The sequence below is a fragment of the Capsicum annuum genome, chromosome 10 (assembly GCF_002878395.1).
Source record: "Capsicum annuum cultivar UCD-10X-F1 chromosome 10, UCD10Xv1.1, whole genome shotgun sequence".
Taxonomy (NCBI): domain Eukaryota; kingdom Viridiplantae; phylum Streptophyta; class Magnoliopsida; order Solanales; family Solanaceae; genus Capsicum; species Capsicum annuum.
This window is the reverse complement of record NC_061120.1, coordinates 68,458,986-68,482,297: the sequence shown is the minus strand read 5'-3', so window position 1 is coordinate 68,482,297 and position 23,312 is coordinate 68,458,986.

Below are 23,312 nucleotides of genomic sequence, written 5' to 3'. Positions count from 1 at the left end.
AAGATCTTAATCATTGAATGATTTTCTATATGAAGCATGATATTTAAAGAACTAAAATTGGGCCTAAAGAAAGGTATATGGTTACCCAAAGAAGGCATTTGAGTATAAGGTCTCATCGCTGGAAAATCAAGTTTTGCCTATTTGGGTGAAATGATTGGATAATGCCAACGTATACTTGTCCTTGAGCCACTGGTATACTAGAATAGTGATTAAGACTCTAATCCTTGCGGCAAACTTAGATTGGGGGCTTGGCCGCCTAGTCAAGAGAAAATTCCCTATGGCCCGTGGGATTGTAGAAATGCAGGGTGTACCATCTATCTAAGGAGTAAGATAAAGTGTTGAGTCTTGATTTTAAGAAAGTATTCGAAAATAGTAAATTATGCCCATGCGTTTTACTTATACTATGTGTAATGCTTTACGAAATGATCTTATCTACGTTGTGTAATAAAATATTATTTTAGATTGTTTCACATACTAGTAGAATTTTACTGACCCCTTATACTTCATGATCTGAGGCACAGTACCGGGGTCCTGCTAAATAATAGATTCATTGTCAGAAGTTTGCAGTCGGTGAGCCTCCCTTATTTTGGAAGGCCTTTTTTCTTTTGGGACATTATTATTTTATTTTAGTTCATGGTCCGACTGGGGGTCTTGTCCCAATTTTCAGACTGATATTGGTTTCATATTTCTAGAGATTTCATAGACTGGTGTCATGTATTTTTGAATGTTTATGAATTAAATTTTGTATTGTTCAGTTGAAGTAAGATAGTGATCATGTTTCTATTTTACTATGTTTTCTGCATTTCTTTATTATATGTGAATGTTGCATATGATTGCCAATTATCAAGGCTCTTGGGACTTTATGGTTTAGGATGCTCGTTATGGCCAGGACCTCAGTTCGGGTCATGACAAACTTGGTATCAGAGCACGATTCATGCTCCCAGGGTGTCTGTGAAATTGTATTGGGTAGAGTCCTTTTAATGGGAGTGTAGAGCGCCATACTTATAAGCAGAAAACTACTAGGCATTTAGGAATATATCTCTTTCTTTCATAATTTGGTCTGTGCATATACAATAGGTAGAGGAGTAAAAAAAGAGGCTAGCTGAGGTAAAGGAATAAAAAGGCAAGCGAAGAGAGCTAGTTCACAGATCAAAATAACAGTTAGCATCAAGGTATTAATTGGGGAAATAAGTGATCTAAGAAAAGTTTTGGAGTAATGCCCAGTCTTCAGCTAGCGCTCCAGTGCCCATACCTTCAGTAGATCAGTTGTTTCAAAATTTTCAGCCTAACAACGGATCGAGAGTGTTGAGTACTCAGTCCCATGGAAGTATGGCCCAGTCATTTAGGCCATATCCTCATTGTGGTAATTGTGGGAAGAACCAATTGGGAAGGTGCATCTATGATAAATGCGTGTGTTATACTTGTGGTTAGAGAGGTCATTTCAAGAAGAATTGCCCCTCCGTTAGAGGAAATATTAGGGGAACTAGGTCCCAAGCTAATTCCATGACCCCACAACCACCCAAGGGTAATACTTCACCTATCGGAGACAGTAGTAAGAAGTTATATGCTTTATCTAACCACCCGGATGCTAAGGCTTTTCCAAATATTATTGTAGGTACATTGCAAATATTCTCTAGTGATGTATATGTGATACTTGATCCCGGGTTTACCTTTTCTTATGTGACCCCTTATGTGGCAGTTGGGTTTGGTTTTGAGCATGAAAATATCCTGGAACCTTTCTCTGTTTCCACTCCTGTTGGTGACTCTATTGTGGCTAGGAAAGAGTGTATAAAAATTATGTTGTGTTTGTCTGTAATTATGATATTGTGGCAGATCTTGTAGAACTTGGCATGATTGACTTTGATACTATTTTAGGAATGGATTGGCTCCAATCATGTTATGCCACATTAGACTATAGAACTTGACAAGTGACTTTCTTCATTCCTAATGAGCCAGTGATAGAGGAGGAGGGGTATTCTATAGCACCTAGGGAAAAGTTCATATCTTATCTTAGAGCTCGAAAGCTTATATCAAAGGGTTGTCTATATCATATTATTTGGGTCAAAGATTCCAGTACTGAAAGTCCTTCCCTTCAGTATGTCCCTGTAGTTAATGAATTCCCGAATATTTTTCCCGATGATCTCCAGGGGATACCACTTGACAAGGAGATAGATTTTGGCATTGATTTATTGCTAGACACTCGGCCTATTTCAATTTCTCCATACAAAATGGCTCCTACTGAATTGAAAAAGTTGAAAGAATGGCTAAAAGATCTTCTTGATAAAGGCTTTATTTATCCTAGAGTCTCTAACTGGGGTGCACCTTGCTATTTGTGCATAAGAAAGACGGCTTTCTCTGTATGTGTATAGTCTACCGTCAACTGAATAAGTCACTATTAAAAATAAATACCCTCTTCCTAGAATTAATGATCTTTTTGACCAAATTCAGGGTGCTAAATGTTTCTCCAAGATATACCTTCATTAGGGAGTCTGACATTCCTAAAATAGCTTTTTAAACCCAATACGGACATTATGAATTCTTAGTTATGTCCTTCGGGCTAGCTAATGCCCCTGCAACTTTTATGGACCTGATAAATAAGGTGTTTCATCAGTTTTTAGATCTGTTCATCATAGTCTTTATTGACAACATCTTGGTTTATTCTAAGAATAAGAAGGATCATGCCAATCACCTACGAATCATCCTCCAGACCCTCAAAGATCATGAGTTGTATGCCTAGTTTTCAAAGTGTGAATTCTGACTTAGTGCTATTGCTTTCTTGGGGTATATTGTTTCTAGTGAAGGGATTAAGTTTGATCCCAAAAGGTTGAGCCAATGAGAAAATGGCCTAGACCCACAACTCCAAGCGATATTCGAAGCTTCTTGGGTTTGGCAGGGTATTACAGAAGGTTTGTAGAGATTTTCCCCCATTGCTTCTACACTTACTAAATTGACTCAGAAAAAAGTGAAATTATTATGGACTGACTCTTGTGAAAATAGTTTTGAGAAATTGAAGGATAAGTTATTACCGCACCAGTTTTGACCCTTTCTAAGGGTACAAGGGTTTTGTTGTGTATTATGATACATCTCATGGGGAATGGGGTGCATTCTTATGCAGTATGGTAAGGTAGTGGCTTATTAATCTAGATAGTTACAAGTTCATGAAAAGAACTATCCCGCCCATGATTTGGAGTTAGCAGCAGTTATGGCATCATTATTTGTATGGTTTACATGTTGATATATTCACTGATCACAAATGTTTGCAGTATGTTTTCACATAGAAAGAGTTAAATCTCAGGTAAAAGCAGTGGTTGGAGTTGTTGAAGGATTATGACATGAGTTTGCATTATCATCCAGGTAAGGCCAATATGGTGGTTGACTCCCTTTGAAGGTTGTCAATGAGCAGTCTTTCTCATATTAAAAAAGAAAAGAGGGAGATGGTAAAATATATTCATCATCTTGTAAATCTGGGAGTTTGACTTTTGGATTCCAAAGATGGAGGAGTAATTGTTCATGAGATATCTAAATCTTCCCTATGTGTTGAAGTTAAGGAGAAGCAGGCTGAAGACCTCATCTTGTTGAAGATTAAGAATGATGTTGGTCAATAAAAGGTAATGGCATTTGAAATTGGTGGTGATGGGATTCTGAGGTATCAAGGTAGTCTATGTGTACCGAATGTAGATGGGTTGCAAGAAAGGATTCTCGATGAAGCTCACACTTCGAGGGATGTTATTCACCCAGGCTCTACTAAAATGTATCTGATCTTAAGGCAATTTATTGGTGGAATAATATGAAAAGAGATGTTGCTAATTTTGTTTCTAAGTACTTGAATTGTCAACAAGTCAAGGTAGAGCATTTAAAACTAGGTAGCACTTCCCAAGAGATAGCTTTGCCTATGTGGAAGTGGGAAATGATCAACATGGACTTCATTACGGGACTTCTAAAGTCCCAAAACCAATATGACTCTATTTGGGTGATTGTGGAACACATGACCAAGTTCGCTCATTTTCTTCCAGTACGAACAAATTACTTGGGGGATGACTATACCAAGCTATACATTCGAGAGATAATCTGTTTGCATGGTGCTCTAGTGTTGATTATATCCGTCTGTGGTACATAATTTTCTTCATAGTTTTAGTGCTCTTTTCAAAGGGGACTAGGCGCCCAAGTGAACCTAAGTACAACTTTCCACCCTCAGACAGATGGGTAAGCTGAATGCATCATTCATACCTTAGAAGATATGTTGAGGGCCTGCGTAATAGACTTTAAAGGTAGTTGGGTGGATCATTTGTCATTGATAGAATTCTCTTACAATAATATCTACCATTCCAATAATAATATGGCTCCTTTTGAAGCACTTTATGGAAGGAGATATAGGTCTCCAATTGGATAGTATGAAGTAGGTGAAATTCGGTTTTTTGGGCCTGATTTTATTCATTAAGTGATGGAGAAAGTAAAAGTCATTAGAGAGTGACTTAAGACAACTCAGAGTCACCAAAAGTTTTATGCTGACGTTAGAAGGAGAGATTTAGAGTTTGAGGTTGATGATTTGGTATTTCTAAAGGTATCCCCTATGAAGGAAGTCATGCGATTCAAAAATAAGGGAAAACTTAGTCCTCGCTACATAGGTCCTTACTATATTACGAGGAGGATTAGTGCGGTTACTTATGAGTTGGATTTACTAGTGAGTTTAGCTTTTGTCCATCCTATATTTTATGTATCAGTGTTGAAGAAATATATTGGGGACCATTCTCTTATTTTTCCTGTAAAGGAGATTGACGTGAAAGACTCTTTGTCATATGAAAAAAACCATTGCCATTTTTGGATCGTCAAGTCCAAAAGTTGAGAAGTAAAGAGATAATTTCAGTTAAGGTGTTATGGAAGAATCATAAAATGGAGAAAGCTACTTGGGGGTTGGAGAATGACATGCGTTCTAGATATCCGACCCTCTTTGAAATCGTGGAGGGTGACATAGAAGGTTCCAATCTTATCCTATCCTTTCCATTCCTTGTAGTTCTTGAAATCGTGCTAATTGTATTTTGACTCATCATTCGAGGATAAATGATCCTAAGGGGAGATAATATAAGACCCCATAGTCGTAACACTCTTTTAATGCTTCTAAAATGATCTTTAGGAACCTCATAGGGATGGTAAATCATGCATTGACATTATGGGACATGTTGGGAGTGTTTAAGGACCTCAAAACTAGTAGACATCGCAAACTAGAGCTTAGACAATGGCTAGGAATCGCTATGCAATCGCAAAACATCACTTGAAAGGGTTGGACATGGACATCGCCAACCTAAGACTTCGACATGGGCTTGGTGTCACCAATCTTAGACTTGGCCATGGGTTAGGCACCACCAACCTTGTAATTTTGCGATGTAGGGACTCATATTTTGAGTTAATTCAAGGGAAACAAAGTCTTTTTGCACCTAATAACCATCCCTAAACATACATGAGATTAAAGTTCCTAAATATGTTTTAACCCTATCAAATCCTTAGTTTATCATCTAAAGCACAAGGGGAGAAAAACCAAGTAAGGGTTTGCTCATTCAAGCTTAAAAGTTCAATATTTTCATAATTTTTTTATCGTTGCGGTATGTGGGACTATCCTTAAACTCCTTGGGCATGGATTTTAACATTTTTATCAAGTATAATGTTTTATAATCATGTTACAAACTAAGGGTTTTGAATATTATTTCAAAAAAATGTTAGAAAGATCGTTTTGATGAAAATATGTGCATTGTGTTGAGCTCTTTTAGTGGAAATCAAATTATAAACCCTTATGTATATACGTTTATGGTTCGAAAGGTTTAATTGAGAGCATGGACAATGAATTTTCTCTCTTGTTATGAATTATGGTTTCTATTTGCATTGTGAATGATTTTGAATGCATGAACTAAAGTTTGGAAGTACGTTCCTTAATATCATGGTGTTTGTCATGGTTTATGATATGATGAGAGGAAGTTTTCTTACTATAGATATACTTTTTTGTATTAAAAAGAAGAATTATATGTGAATGAATAATTGACATGGCCACCGCATGTTTAAGTATTGTGAAAAGAGAGTAATTGCATAAAGATTTCACGAGGTTTCAAAATGATGACTCTCTTGTGATTTTATAAATCTTTGGTGGTCATTTACATATTTTGAATGAGCTGGGCTATGAAATTGACACGATATGAATGACTTGCAGGTCTGGGTATACCTATACCCTGTGATGAGATGCCTTTAAGATCTTAAGCATTGAATGATTTTCTATACGAAGCATAATGTTTAAAGAACTAAAATTGGGCCTAAAGAGAGGTATATGGTTACCCAAAGAAGGCATTTGAATATAAGCTATTATCGCTAGAAAATTGAGTTTTGCCTATTTAGGTGAAATGATTGGATAATGACAATGTATACTTGTCCTTGAGACACTAGTATACTAGAATAGTGATTAGGACTCCAATCCTTGCGGTAAATTTGGATTGGGGTATTGGCTGCCGAGTTAAGAAAGGATTCCAAATGACCCGTGGGATTGTAGAAATATAGGGTGTACCATCTATCTAAGGAGTAAGCTAAAGTGTTGAGTCTTGATTTCAAGAAAGCATTCGAAAACTCTAAATTATGCCCACGAATTTTACTTATCCTAGGTGTAATGCTTTACGAAATGATCTCATCTGCGTTGTGTAATAAAATGCTATTTTGGATTGTTTCATATACCAGTACAATTGTATTGACCCCCTATATTTTAGGATCTGAGGCATAGTCCCGGGGTCCCACTAAAAAGTAGATTCGTTGTCAGAAGTTTGCTGTCGGTGAGCCTCCCTTATTTCAAAAGGCTTTGTTCTTTTTAGTACATTGTTATTTTATTTTAGTTCATGGTTTGACTGGGGGTCTTGTCCTAATTTTCAGACTGATGTTGTTTTCATATTGCTAGAGATTTCGCTGACTGGTGTCATGTATTTTTGAATGTTTATGAATTAAATTTTGTATTGTTCAGTTGAAGTAAGATAGTGACCATGTTTCTATTTTATGATGTTTTCCACATTTCTTTATAGTATGTGAACGTTGCATATGATTGTCAATTAGAAGGGCTCTTAGACCTTCATGGTTCGGGATGCTCATTGCGTATAGGGCCTCAATTCGGGTCGTGACAAGCTTCTACTGTGACATCTACCTGGAAAACCAAAAAATTTTTATGCTAATGATGGAGATACAAAATATTATCTATCTGTTGCAATAGATGGATCATTTGTTGGGACAAAGTCAAATAACAGGAAGTGTTGTACGATAATTTCCAACAAATGACCCTTCCGTTGCAACATATGACTCATCTGTTAGTACAAATTAAAATAGTACAAAGACCTGTTTAATTTGATGAAACAGACGGACATATGTTGTAACAGATAACTCATATGATGCAATGGTTAAGACAACTGTTGCAACAGATAACACATCTGATGCAACATGTTAGACAACTATTGCAACAAATGTATAGATCTGTTTGACAATTTTCAGAAGATGTATCTTCTGTTGAAATAGATATGTGTTTGTTTGTTGGTTTGAACAGATGATATACATTCACCTTGTTCATCTCATGCTGCTCTCCTGTGGCCCTTGTACATGGATCAAAGGTGCAAGACAAAGACATAGGAGTTGCAATTTTGTTTTTTTCTATACTTGATGATGCCTTGGAAATTTCTTTCTTTCTCCCCCTAGCCACATAAATATCTAGTGGAGTGTATGGATGTGAAATCATCTTTGATGGAATGACACCCCTCTTAGATGTCAATTCCTTTACAGAAGTAGTTAATGCATTAATAACACCAGTCACTCTATTATGTTTCGCCTTGTAGTCTTAACATTTGTATACAGAACAGTCGCTAGAAGGGGAACAATCTATATAATCAGTATGATCCTAATCATAATGGTTTGGTGTTTCCAAAATAGTAAGAGAAGTATCATTATCCCCAAAAACAGCACCACTACCACTACCAGCATCAATAACAACAAGTCTACCCTCCAAAATTATTTTTCTTGTGATGGTTGTTGCTCCAACAATTCCTTTTTTATCCTATCAATGACCTTAGGGTCCGATAAAGTTTGTACAAACCGTAAAGTAAGAAAAAATGACATCTTCAACTCTAGATTGGTCGGAACAAGCCACAGATAGACAATCTAAAATAAATTAGTACATATATTAGAATGATGATGAAATAATTTAAAAAATCATTAATTAAAACAAAAACTTAATTAGAAATAGACTTACTGCTTCCTTTGGGGGTTGAAGAGATCAAGAAATTTTGCATTTTTACCAGTTTTGGCCAACAACCATCTCAGGATTCTTGGATAGGAAGCTACTTCCTGGTAGTTCACTTGTTGTCTCAAATAATGAATGACTTCAAATGCCCAAGTCTATAAAATAACGCCATTAAATCAAAAATATTATTGAATAAAAAAACAAATTGTATCATAATAAAAGAAATATTTACCATGAAAGCCCATGGAAATCCATATAAGTTGACTGTATTTGATGTTAACGGAGTCAACAAATATTTGACAGTCATTTTGAAGATTTCATAACCCCAAGGATAGTTTTAAAATACCTCAAGATCCTAGAGAGCTTTATTAAAACAAGTGGTATGTTGTTGTTAATGTTTCTCTCCCAAAGAATATTATGTAAAAACCAAACCAAGCACAGTGATTTCTTGTGCTTCTTTGAAAGCCTTTTACCTTTCAACGCTTCTATCAAATTTATATTTTTGAAGCTTGGACTAACAAGGGACACCAGGTCATCATGATCACTCGACTTGACTTTGCCTTTTTTGGGTGTGCAGGGTGCTTTTTTCTAGGTTAGAATAGGTATAACTTGAGAAGGAGAAAGAGGATAACATTTTAATCCAGTAACTATGACAAATTCCTTCCAACTAAAATAAATAGGCATGCCACAGTAATTTATTCATACCTCATCCATCTTATCTTTATTTTCATACATAAACATATGCTTGAGAAGATCATATGCCTTTTTAATTTGGAAACGAGCATTGTTGTCCTTCAACAATCAAGATATTGCCCAAAGCAGCTGTCCCTGAAATAAGCATCCAATTTTTATTCTCAAAGTATTTTTCTAAAGGCGTCAAAAGATTTTCTCATGGCTGACTTAACAGCGAAATCACCAGTTAAATCTGTGTCACTATTGCACTGCATTCTACAGGATAACTATCCATGTTGAAGGTGTTAACTCTCTTTTCGGTAAAAGGGATATTAGCATTTGGATTATCTCTTTTGAAATATTCCTTCTCCCCATGTTCATTATCTTCTGTTCCTGATTGAGATAACACTTGTAAAGGAAGCTCACAGAGTGATAGATGTAGCCTAACTGCTTCACTTGTTCTTTTACTTAGACTTAATTCGGTTTCTCCTCTTTTGAGAGCCATATTATCTAAAATTAATAGGAACATAAATAAAGTATAATTGATTAGTGCATCATTAAAAAGGATAATAGTAAATATATCATGTACAATAGTAAAATAATAGTTTCAACAGATCACACATATGTTACACCAGGTAGGTTATCTGTTGCAATATATAACCAACCTGTTGGAACAGATGACTAATCTATTGAAAATAATAAAAACAAATCACTTATCTGTTGAAATAAATCACTTATTTGTTGCAAAATGAGTAATCTGTTGGAACTGTTATCAACTATCAATATTGTTTAGATTTCTTCCAACAGAAGAGTCGTCTGTAGCAACAGATGAATGACCTATTAGATTGTTCATCTGTTGCATCAGATGGTTCATCTATTGCATCAGATGGTTCATATATTGTAGAAAAAAATAGTACCAGAATTTTGTTCAATAGAACAACAATATCACCATTTAATATCAAATGCACCATTTTTATCAAAAAAAATAAAAAATCAACCCAGCAACACCAATGCAACACACACACTAAGAATATCAACGACGATAAAAAATCACCAACAATGTTGTTTTGCATTTGTACAAACACAAACAATAAAAATTAAACTTCAAAAAACTCAACATACACCAAAAAATCGAATCAACAGTTTAACAACAAGAACTACAATAACAAAAAAAAATTATATTTTACTACAAAAAGAGTAGAGAAGAAATGCCATAAATTAGGGTTTTCTTCAATCTACATTTCATACTTAAGCAACAACTACTGAAATTGTTAACCAATACTAGAAGATAAGTTGACTCAAGTTCCACTTTTTCTTCATAACTTAAAAGACATAATTTTTTTACCTGTTAAAGTAGAAATAGGACGAAGAAGAACTCGGAGTTGTTGCATCATATAACACTGTTGTCATGTCGATTGGCGGTTGAAAGTCGAAAAGGAACTCACACAACTATTTATCGCCGGAGGTTGAAGTCGCTGGGGATTGAAGGGAGAAATTTTATAGAACTATTGGTTGGTAGAGAATTGAGAGAAACTGTTGAGAGAGAGAGGAGAGAGACAGTTCATTTGGAGAAGAGAGGGGTGTGGGTTGATTTGTATTTTTAAAAAGATTAGAAATTTTTGAAATTATTAATCAAGTTCACAATTAACTTAATCATGTTTCCTAATTATGTTTGACCCTTTAAGTTGGTGAATGTCCCCAATCCTTCATTCAAGACTTAAATGACACCTTTCCTTCAATTTTCTAAAGACACGATAATTTTAATGTAACCAATACTAGTGTTAATGAATCTCAAAAAAATTCTTTAAATTAATATTTATTAATTTATTAATTAAATAATATCTTTACAAAATAATTATATTTTATAATTCCAACAACATCAATTTAACATAAGAAGTCATTTAGCCAAATAGTCGGGGCCTCTAACAAATTTACACCTACATTGATATAAGTCAATGTAGGTCCCACGAAAATGAATATGAGTACACCAAACTATTTGTACCCAAATAAGTTTCAATAATCCTCTCACTAAATCTAGAACTAGAACTAGTTTAAGAAACAAATATGTGAGTTTATGAAATGATTTTGGAACAACCAAATACATAATCCACTAAAAATTGTAAAACCATTAACATAAGGCAATTCAAATATTTCATAAAATACTTTTCTTTTCTAGGATACCATTTGATTCAATTTTTTTTTAGTCCGTCATATTTGATCATGACGACATTTAACTTCAAATAGGTCTCCTTGCTATTGCATCACATACTTTTAAATTGTTGAGTTTTAAGTGAAATGTGAATGGAAAATAAAGAAAAAGTAAAATGTGTGCTCACTTTATAAAAATAGTGCTTCTCCCACATTGATGTGAGAAATAAATATCCTTGTGCTTAACTATAGAAGCATTCCTTCATGTGGATAGTGAGGCAGGAAGAAGACAAGCCTTGCATTCGTCATTGCTTTCTCGTCTTTGAATTTGTCAAATGATTGATTAGTAGATTATTTTTGCACAAAATTTATTTTAAACTTAAGTGTTAATGATTTTTTAATCCAAAAAATCTAATCTAAAATTTTTGTCCATTTGTGGCCGTGCACGAGCATGTGCAAACACATGTCAAAACACACATTGAAGGGATGTGATCCTTCAGTTCACTATTTGAACGATGAAATGGATGTTGTCAGTACATGTGCAGATGTACATATATTTGCATGTCAACCCAACACTTCGAAATAGTGTAACTCTTCACAAACTATTGTTTTTTTCTAAAGCAACACTTTTTGACTATAAATGTCTAATTTTTCTCAGATATTGATACAAAATTTTAAAGATAAAACACTTCTCTTTTTTGAAAAACTCAAGCCTGATTTGCTACCGTTGAGTGTGTTTGAAATTCAGTGAATTTGAGATGCCGCTATTCAGCTGAAGTGACTCATTTTATCCTGAAAAGATATATTCCATAACTTTTGATACTTGACGAGAATAATTTTCTAAAGGATACACTGTGAATTTGGTGGACTTGAATCTTCTATTCTTCATCTTTTTTTAAACGTCTGGTTTACTATTTTTTCACAAATAGTGTTTGATCTTATTTGTTATTCTTAAGTGTTTTGAACTTGTTGTTGAAGTTCATACTTTGAATATAAGGTTTTATTTATACCTGAAATAACAATCTTAAGAAAATTATTAATCTATATTTTGATTTCTGGAGATTAAAACCTTTTGATTTTTTACTTTGTTTTAATTTGATACTAGTTTGAAGTCATAAAAACCTCATCAGGATTCAAATTTCATTCAATTAGCCATTCAAATAATATAAAAAATTCATCATTAACTAAAAATAAATTTTATAACGATCAAGTCTTATGGGTAAATTTTATTTCATTTATGTGCCCCCTCATCCGTGATATTGTACTTTATTTGAAAATTGGTCAAAGTAGTGTATATATTATGATTGAAATGATAACTACTTTGAAGTCAATGATGAAATGATAAATGTCGTAGCGATAACTATTATATCTTCAAGACATTCAATTGTTACTTCTGTCATGGCACTGACTGAAAAATCAAAAAAAAATTCTGGTATAGTTTTCAAAAGATGATAGCAAAAGATATTTTTCTACTTGACTAATCTAAGTTTGCATAAGTTCATTAATGAAAGCTTTTCGGTCTTTCCAGAATCAACTCTGAATAAAGAACGCCTTAGTGACTGAAACTTGGTGACACTTAGATTTTCTGTGTAAAAACTATATTCTAAGTGAACTACACGATGATTTGTACAATGTGTATAGCAAGACCTCAAAGAAACTCTGAAATACTTTAGAAAAGAAGTACAACATAAAGAATGGCGGAATAAAGAAAATCACTGTTACAAAGTTTCTAGACTTCAAAATGATACACAATAATGTTGTTACAAGTCATAGTCCACGATCTCCTTGCTGAAGGTAGAATATCGTATATTACCTTTTAAAAATATTTTAATAATGTTATTGATATTTAGTTAATCTTTGATGTAGGTTTGATTGTAAATGATGCATTTTAAGTGTCTGTTATAATTGAGAAGTTGCCTCCTTTATGAAAAGAATTTAAAAATTATTTGAAAAAAAAGCATAAGGAGAACACACTTAAAGATCTTATCGTACGTTTGAGGATCGAGGAGGATAACAAGGTTACAAAAAAGAGGTCACATGAAAATTCAATAATATCTAGAGCAAATATTATTGAAGATGATCTCATAAAGTCAAAGAAGAGAAATAAAGTATTTGGACGACAGAGAAATCCGCCTAAGAAGAAATTCAAAGAAAATTACTTTAACTGTGGTAAAGTTGATCACAAGACTCCTGATTGTCGGCCTTAAAAAAAGGGCAAGAAAAAGGCTCATATTTTGGATGAATTGTGGATGAATTTCTATCCCCTCTCCATGTTTGTGCCGATAAAAAACTCTTTGCATCATATTTTAAACTAATGAGAAGATATTTATGGCAAACTCCGCTATCGCAAAAGTCAACAGAACAATCAAGATTTGCTTGAAAATGACATCTGGCAAGGTGTTGACACTAAAAAATGTACTTGATTTTATGGAGTTATGAAAGAAATTAGTTTAAACATCACTTCTAACTAGAACAAATCAAATGTATTTTTATTTCTATTAAAGTTGTAATAACTAAGAATGAAGTATATGTAGGCAAAAGTTACCTTGCCGAGGGTCTTTTTAAGATTAATATAATAATTATTAATATGAATAAAAAATTTAATACTTTTTATTTACTTGAGTCAAATAAATTATGACATGAACCTTTAGAACATGTCAATTATCAAACCTTGCAAAAACTGATTAATGTGGAAGTTTTGCCTAACTTAGAATGCAATAAATCACAATGTTAAATATTTGTTGAGTCTAAGTATGATAAGTATCCTTATAAATACATTGAAAGAAATTTCAATCCCTTAGAATTGGTTCACACTGATATTTATGATATGAAGTCAACATCATCTCGTGGTGGGAAAAAGTATTTTATAATTTTTATTGATGATTACACTAGATATTGCTATGTTTATTTATTGAATAGTAAGGATGAAGCAATGGAAGCACTTATGTAATATAGAATGGAAGTGAAAAATCAGTTGGACAAAAAGATAAAAATGATAAGAAGTGATAGAGATGGAAAGTATGAATCTCCTTGTATAGAGATATGTAAAATGAAATTATCCATGAAATTACTGACCCATACTTACCTCAATCAAATAAAATTATAGAATAAAAAAATTAAATACTGAAGCAAATGATGAATGCCTTAGTTATAGGTGTAGGTTTTTCTGCAAAACTTGAAGGGAAAGCTATCCTACAACAAGTCAATTACTCGATAGAGTATCCTATAGAAAGACACAATCAATTCTATATGAGAAATGAAAAGGACAGAAATCCAACTTGAAATATTTCAAGTGTGGGGTGTCTAGTCAAAGTCCAAGCTTTTATACCCAAAAAGGTCAAAATAGGTCAACTTCTATGGACTGCATTTTTATTGGATATGTTATAAACAGTAAAGCATGTCAACTTTTTGTTCACAAATTCAAATATTTAGATATTCATGATAATATAGCAATTGAATCAGATAATGTTGTGTTATTTGAATATATTTATCCGTATAAAACTAGATATGAGCTGTCTAGTGAAGGGTGGGTCTAAATGACATCGAGAAGAATCAGAAGAGAATCTATTTAATAAAAAGAATATAAGGTACAGTAAGCATCAAAGGACATCTACTTCCTTCAAATTTAATTTTGTAATAGTTCTTCTTGAAAATAAGCCTCAGATATTCAAAGAAGTCATATTTCTTTGGACTCACATGTTTGGAAAGAGGCTATCAATGATAAGATTGATTCCATCTTAAACAAACATACTTGAGAGTTGAAATAATCTTTCTTTAGAAAATAAACCTTTAGGTTTAAAATGAATCTTCAGATGAAAAATAAAAGTTGATGAAATTATTGACAAATACAAGGCAAGACTTATCGTTAAAGTCTATAGATAAAAAAAGACCTTGATTATTTCAACACATACTCTCACACAACAAGGATTACACATATTTGGATGTTGATTATGTTAGTTGAAGTATATAATCTTGAAATTCATCAAATGGATCTTAAAATAGCTTTATGAAATAGAGAACTGGAGAAAGAAATTTATATGGAATAACTCGAGGATTTTGTAATTTCTGGTAAAGAAAAAAATATCCGAACCTGTTAAGTCACTTTACGGACTGAAATAGGCAACCAAACAGTGGCTTGCAAAATTTGACTAAAATATATTGGCAAATGAATTTAAAATTAATAAGTGTGACAAATGTGTTTACAGTAAATACACTTCAAATTAAAAAGTCATTATTTATTTGTAGGTTGATGAAATGTTAATCATCAGTAGAGATATTTCTAACATAAATGCTCCTAAGAGAATGCTAGAAAGCAAATATTGATATGAAAGATCTTGGAATTGTTGATGTGATCTTCAGGATAAGAAATCATAGAACTCCACAAGGTTTAACATTGTCACGATCTCATACATTGAAAATATATTTGACAAGTTCAAGTATTTGAATTTCAATATTGTCAAGACATTAATAGATATGAACTTTACACTTTAAAAGAATGAAGGTGAAAGTGATCCACAATTGGACTATGCAAGAGTGTTGGAAAGTTTGATATATATCATGAATTATTCATAACCAGATATAGTATGTGCTATTAGTAAACTGAGTTGGTTCATAAGTAATTCCAATCAAACTCATTGAATGGCAATGAATTTTTTTTTGAAATATCTAAACTATACTCAAAACTATGCTTTGCATTATAGAAAATATCCAACGGTAATTGAAGGATATAGTGATGTAAATTAGATCACTGAATTAAATAAAACAATATCCATAAGTGGGTATATGTTTAATCTTTGTGGAGGATCAGACTCTTAAAAATTATCCACACAGATATGTATCACTTGCTCTACAACAGAATCTAAATTTAGTGCTTTAGATAAGGCAGACAAAGATTTCTTGAAAGATATTCCTTTTTGGTCCAAATCTTTGGCACCATTATGCATACACTGAGATAGTCAAGCTATAATAAGTAGGGAAGTGAGTATGATTGTATAATGGTAAATATAATCATATAAAATAGATACATAGTATCATTAGAAAACTACTCACTAGTGGAATTATCACAATTGACTATGTAAAGTCAAACATAATATTCCGGATCCACTTACCAAAGGTCTAACTAGAGAGAGTTGAGAGATCATTAAAGAAAATAGGTTTAAGGCCTAGGATAAATCATCGTGGAGGTAATTGAGATCCTAAGAGTTAGGTTCAATAAGATCAATCAAAATTGTGGCCGATGGTTTAACATTGTCAAATAACGCAACTCATTCTCATGATGAAGAGAATGTTCAAGAAACAAGGACAAGGCTTAAGTTTGAAGCTTTCTAATGTTTTGTAAGTTTTGATAGGTATGAAAAAATAATTTATCTATATGATTAAATGTTATGTGAGTGGGAAGTGTACCGTTTCAAGGAGAATGCTAGTAAATGGCTATTCTCTAAGGTCTCATGAAATCAGGTATTGTTCATGGCTAAAACAAATAAAATTGTTAGAACTATAAATGGTAAAAGGCTAGTTGTATGACTTGTATTATCTAGGTGTAAAAAAAAAGATCGATGGTTCAAATATATCGCATCTATCGATTGTTCGAGTGCATCTGGTATAAGTTCAGTATGAAAAGTCCAGAGGAAAATCTGCTTATCCAAATCCAATTAGTTTTTGCTTGTAATTCACACACTTGTCCGTATATTTTTTTAATCATATAGACATTCTCCATTCATGTGGAGAATTGTTGGCTTCTAGGAGATCATTTGAGATGAGGGATAAGGGATAACTAATCTCGATATTAATTTTAAAACAAACTATCTCATGTTTAATTGAGATAAAATTAATGAGATAACTCATCCCGAGATTAGTTATCCTAGGATTGTAGTGCTATTTTTATCCCTTTTTGAGGGTGGAATTACTAATATAGGAATAGCTAATTTGAGATTATTAATTTTGGGATAAATTGTTTCTCGGCCAACAACCCCTAAGTTAAATATGAATGGAAAATGAAGGAACAGTAAAATATGTGTACACTTTATAAAAGGAGTATTTCTCCAAAATTAGGGGGATAAAGGAACATTCTTGTACTTAAGTATGGAATAACTTCTTCATGTGGATAGTGAGGAAAGAAGATGACAAGCCCTATGCCATCGTTGCCATTGCTCACTTGGCTTGGCTTTGGCTTTGGCGTCGAATTCAGATTTGAATTTGAATTTGAATTTGAATTTATCAAATAATCAATTGAGAGATTATATTTTTGAAAAAGCTATTGAAACTTAAGCATTAAAAAATTTTACGTCAAAAATCTTATCTAAAAGTTTTCTCCATTTGCGAATGTAGACGGGCATGTGTGGATATATATCAATATGCACATTGAAAGAATGTGATCCTTCAATTTACTGTCTGAATGATGAAATGAAATTTGCAGGCATATCTGGCAATGTGTTGGTGCATCTGCCATCATACATGCCAACACATGTCACCCTTCAACTTTCTTTTATGGATGTGTGACCGCACATTGTCATGTGCAGACGCACATGAGTCCACATGTCGATCCAATGCTCTGAAATAGTGCAACTCTTTACAAATATTTGTTTTTTTCTGAAGTAACATCTTTTGGTTAAAAATATTTGTTTTTTCCTCAGATATTGATATGCAATTTTAATGATAAAAATTTCTCTTTATTGAAAAACCTCAAGTGTGATTTATTGTCATTAAGTGCATTTGAAATTCAACAAATTGGAGGTACCGCTATTTGATTGAAGTGATTCATTTTATTTTGGAGGATATATTTCATAACCTTAAGCACTTGAGGGAAATAATTTTCTTAAGGACACAGTGTGAATTCGATAGACTTGAAGCTTCTAATCTTCATCTTTTTCTAAACATTTGATTTACTATTTCCAGAAATAATGTTTGAACTTCTTTGTTATTCTTAAGTCTTTTAAACTTTTTATCGAAGTTCATACTTTGAACACATATTTTATTTATATCCAATATAGCACAAGGTTATAGCATACACGGGTTTTATGTCTTATTAGAGCATTTTGTCATAGTATCCAAAACAATGATACACAAGTGAGTTTCTCGAATATGAGTAGTTTCAAATTACATATGAACCATTATAGATTACTAAACCTTTGTCAAAACTATAAGATTAACTTGCAGCATATCGTTTTGAAATCTTTTATATAACCTTTTAATCAAGTTTTGTTACTAAAGCTATCTTGAAATTCCTTGGTTCAATTCAAATTCAATAGTAAATGCACAAGTCATTTAGAGGTCACGTAACATAGGTGTATATGTCTATTCTTGTCTCTAAAGTTTTCTTTTCTTGTTGCCACGAATAGAAGCATATAAAATGAAAGAAATTGTTCCAGTTTTTAAATGACCATCTATTTCAAAAATCTTCAATAAGGACAACAACAACAACATATCCAGCAAAATTCCACAAGTGGGGTTTGGGGAGGGTAAAGTGTACGCAGACCTTATCATTACCTCGAGAGATAGAGAGGTTGTATTCGAAAGACCCTATGCTCAGGTGTAGCAAATCCAGGTACAAAAAAGAGGAAAACAGTGAAGAAAATATGACAATTAATCCTCCATATAAAAACATAGCCACAAAATAGTGCGATAATTAAAACGCAATAAACAATAACAATGATAGATATCTATGGCTATACCCTAAGTGATCATACTATGATACACGACAACAATCCTATCCGACTAACCTTCTCCATATCTAAGGTCATGTCCTTGGTAACCTGAATATGCACTATGTCATATCTAATCAACTCACCTATCTTCAGCCTACCTCTACCCCTCTTCGTACCTTCTATATTCAACCTCTCACACCTCCTCATTGGGGAGTCTGAACCTCACCTCATCACATACTCAAACCATACAATCTCGCTTCCCTCATCTTGTTCACCACAAAGGCCATTCCCACTTTATATCAAATTACCTAATTCTTGATTCTATCATATCTAATATGTCCACACATTTATCTCAACATTCTCATTTGTGCGATATGCATCTTCTGAACATGAAAATTTTGACTGACCAACTCTCTATATTATATAGAAATATTACTCTAATCACCACTCTATAAAACTTATTCTTAAGTTTTGATTGTATTTTTTTATCATGCAAGATTTCGGAGGTAAGCCTCTATCTAATCCATGTCATACAAAAATAATAGAGTTTAAGATATTTGAAACTATCTCTCTTGGGAAGATCCTATGTTTCCAGATGCACTTCCACGTCTTCCTCATACAAATCCTCACTAAATTTACACCCCAAACACTCCATTTTAATCCTGCTCAACTTAAACCCTTTAGATTTCAGAGTTTGTCTCCACATCTCTAACCTATCATTCATGTTGTTGCGCGTCTCATCAATCAATACTATATTATCTACAAATAAAATACACCAAAGAACTTCATCTTGGATGCCCCGCATTAATACATTTAGCACCATAACAAAGAGAAAAAGACTAAGATCCAATCGCTGGTGCAACCCTATTTCCACAGAAAAATGCTCCAAGTCTCATCTTACCATCCTAACCCACATCTTAGCTCCATCATACATGTCTTTTATCACCCTAATATAACACATCAGTACACCTCTAGTCTCTAGGCATCTCCAAAGAACTTTTGTCAAAACTTTATCGTAGGTCTTCTCAATGTCAATGAACACCATATATAAGTCCCACTTGTTTTCTCGGTATTACTTTATTAGTATCTTTACTAGATGGATGGATTCTATAATTGATCTCCCCTTTATGAATCCAAACTGGTTCTCAAATATGGACACTCCCCCTCGCCCTCATCTCCACCACTCGCTTCCAAACTTTCATAGTGTGATTTAATAACTCGATACACCTATAATCGTTATAATTCTAGATATCGTCCTTATTCTTGTACAATGAGATCACTGTACTCTACCTGTACTCCTCGTATATCTTAGCCAACTTAAAAATTATATTGAATAATTTAATCGACCACTCCATACCTGCCCTACCCAAGTTTTTTCAAAACTCCACAGGAATCGCATTAGGTCAAGTTGCTCTACCCCTACTCATCTTACTAATAGCGTTCATCACTTTCTCAATCATAATACATCCATAATATCTAAAATCCCCAGGTATATTAGAGTGCTCCAAATCTCTCAGCACAATAGCTATATTACTTACCTCATTCAATAATTTATGAAAATATGCTTGTCAGCTTTGCTTGATGAGTCTCTCATCCACAAATACCTTATTGTCTTTACCCTTGATGCACTTCACTTAATCTAAGTCTCGGGCCTTCTCTTTCTTGTATTCATAAGCCTGTAAAGTTTCTCATCTCTGCCTTTGTCCCCTAGTGCCGCATAATGTCTTTCAAATGTTGTAATAGTTGCTGTGACCACTAACTTAGCATTTGTCCTAGCCGCCTTATAGATCTCCTTATTCATCCCCTGTTCTTTCTCGTCCTTGCATTCTACCCAATTAACATAGGCTACCTTCTTAGCTTCCACTTTGCCTTGAACTTCTCCACTCCACCACCAATCCCCTCGATAACCACCAAATTTGCCCCTCGACACCCCAAGCACCTCTGCAGTTGTCTACTAAATGCAAATAATTTTTTCTAAAATTATCAGGACGAAGTTTTAAAAAAAAAGTCATGGTTAATCTGAGCGTTTCATTTTTACTAAACTTACACCGACATTATAAGACATTTTATTGAACACTTTAAAGACATAAAATTTGTGAGAGACAACATTAGTTAGAACATGCCTTAATATATCCAAACTCTTCCTTTGAGCACAAACTTTTGCTCCTATTCACCTCCCTTCACTATCCAAATTCTACATTCGTCAATACTCATTTCATAACATGTAAAGTTTCTACAATTTCCCCAACTTTCAGACCCTATTTTAAATTTCTTTAATCTCTAGAATTCGTAGTAACTCTCGGTTGTTCATGGTATTTTCCATTTAGTACAACTATTTTATAATCCCTCATATTAATCATTATTAGAGTCAAATTGAAGAATTATTTTGTGATGACAAAATTCTAACTTTAGAAAAAAAAAAAAACATATTCTGTGAACTATTTACAAGAATCTAACAATTTTTAGTTGTAATTCTGAAAGTACTAACATCCAGGAACAGTTAGTTGACACATTAGAAATTTACTGTCGAGAGTGGGGAAGAACCAAATTCAAATATTTTTAGAGAAAAGATCTTATCTTCAAAAAAATGAAACTGATTTCCATTTTTCATCTCCAGGCTCCCTTTTATATTCAAACATGGCTCGCGTCCGCATCATTTAAGGATCATTTGTCATGCTTATAAGGCTTCTAGCAAATGGACAAACTTTTAAAATCAACAGATTTTGAAAAATAATTTTTTTCAAAATTGCTTTTCAAGAAGTACTTTTGGTGGGAAATAGTTTATATTTGTCAATAAATCAAAAAGGTACTTTTGAGCAACAATTAACGTTTGATCAAACTTTTAAAAGTATTTTTAAGTATATTTTTCTCATAAGTGATTTTAGGGAAAAACTAATTTTTTAGCTTATGAAACGCTGCTTCTGCTACTCTCTAAAAACACTTATTTTCTCAAAAAAACTTGATCAAACACTTTAATTTTTAAAATAAGTACTTCTAAGAATAAATAAATATTTTTTTAAAAAAATAAGCTTGGACAAACAGGTTATTTTCTTCCTTTCATGTTACACTTTGCTATTGCATGGAGGTTCTAGAAATGTTCTAAAATTTTCCATGAGATGATTGTACGAGGCACAACCTGTTCTCGGGTCCTAAGACAATTTATCTTCTCCATTTTGAATATTTTGAGTCATCCATTGTCCCAAATAATTTTCAAATCATCTTGTACATCTTTTAACACATATCAAATGTAGCATTGTACAAAATTAAATCCCAAACACCTTAGCCGTACATTAACAACATCATTTTGGGGTCGTTTGATAGAGTATATTAAGAGAAATAGTTCATGTATTATGAATGATATTATTTAGTACTATATTTGGTAGAAATACACCCTATTTGGTACTGTAGCTTGTAGGATGTATAACTAATACCTTTCATTTGATGATATTAGTAATACATTGAATTTAATACCATGAGATTTATATATTTAAATACAAAAATATCCCTCAAATCCTTATCATTTTGTTTATTTTCTTGGATTTATGTTTTATATCTATATTAGTAAATATTTAAGTAAATTATCTTAAAAATTTTATTATATAGAAAAAGTTGTCCATTGCTAAATAAATTCAAGACCAAACAATATAAGCAACCTCTTGAAGTTTACGTTGATATTCTCAATTATTAAATTTTTAATGGTAAATAATTATCTCACTTAAAACAAATTGATATCAATACCATCAATTTTCACTTAAGGAATTTTGATATCAATAGATTATTTGCAAACCTTTTATGAAATTGTAAGGATGTTGGCAGAAATAGGCACTGGGTGGCATGGACTAATATTTATAGACCCAAAGAAGAAGGAGAGGTCTAGAATATAGATCCCTTTTTGATATTTCAAAAGCTCTATTTGCCAAGTTATGGTGAGTATTAGAAACTCAGAAGTCTTTATAGACCAACTACATGTGGAATAAGCATTGCAAAAAAGTTAGACCTCAGTTGGTTGAATGGAAGGGTGGATCATTAATTTGGAAACATATGCTAGAGGCTAGAGATGTTTTTGATCAGGAGATATGGTGGGAACCTAAAGTAGGTCACTCTATTGTGTGGTTTGATAACTGGACATAATTATGTGCACTCTATCTGTAATATCCCCTATTCCTTCTAGTTCAATTCAGCCCAAAAGAGGCACACCAGATACTTAGGACTTGAAATTTTAGCTAAGTGTTGGAGACTTAGTCTCATTTTTGGCCTCTAAACTTTGAAAATTTTATTCTCGACCTTGAAATGTCAATTTCTAAGTTATTTCATGATTAGGGTAGTCCATAGTATCTCTGGGGTGAGTTTCAAAATTTTTTGGAGAAAGTTTGGGGCACGTTTGGTTGGCCAACATAGAACATTGATGCAATGTAGACTCATCGCATCGGATAGACAACGCGACGCGTCGCTAATCACGTCGAAGTGAGTGACGCGATGCATCACTGATCGTTTCGGTACTTAATTTTTGTGTTGTTAAATGACGGGTTATGGGGGCAATTGAGTCATTTACCCTCACCCAAATCCTCCCAATACACACAATTTTAGCCCCAAATAGCATA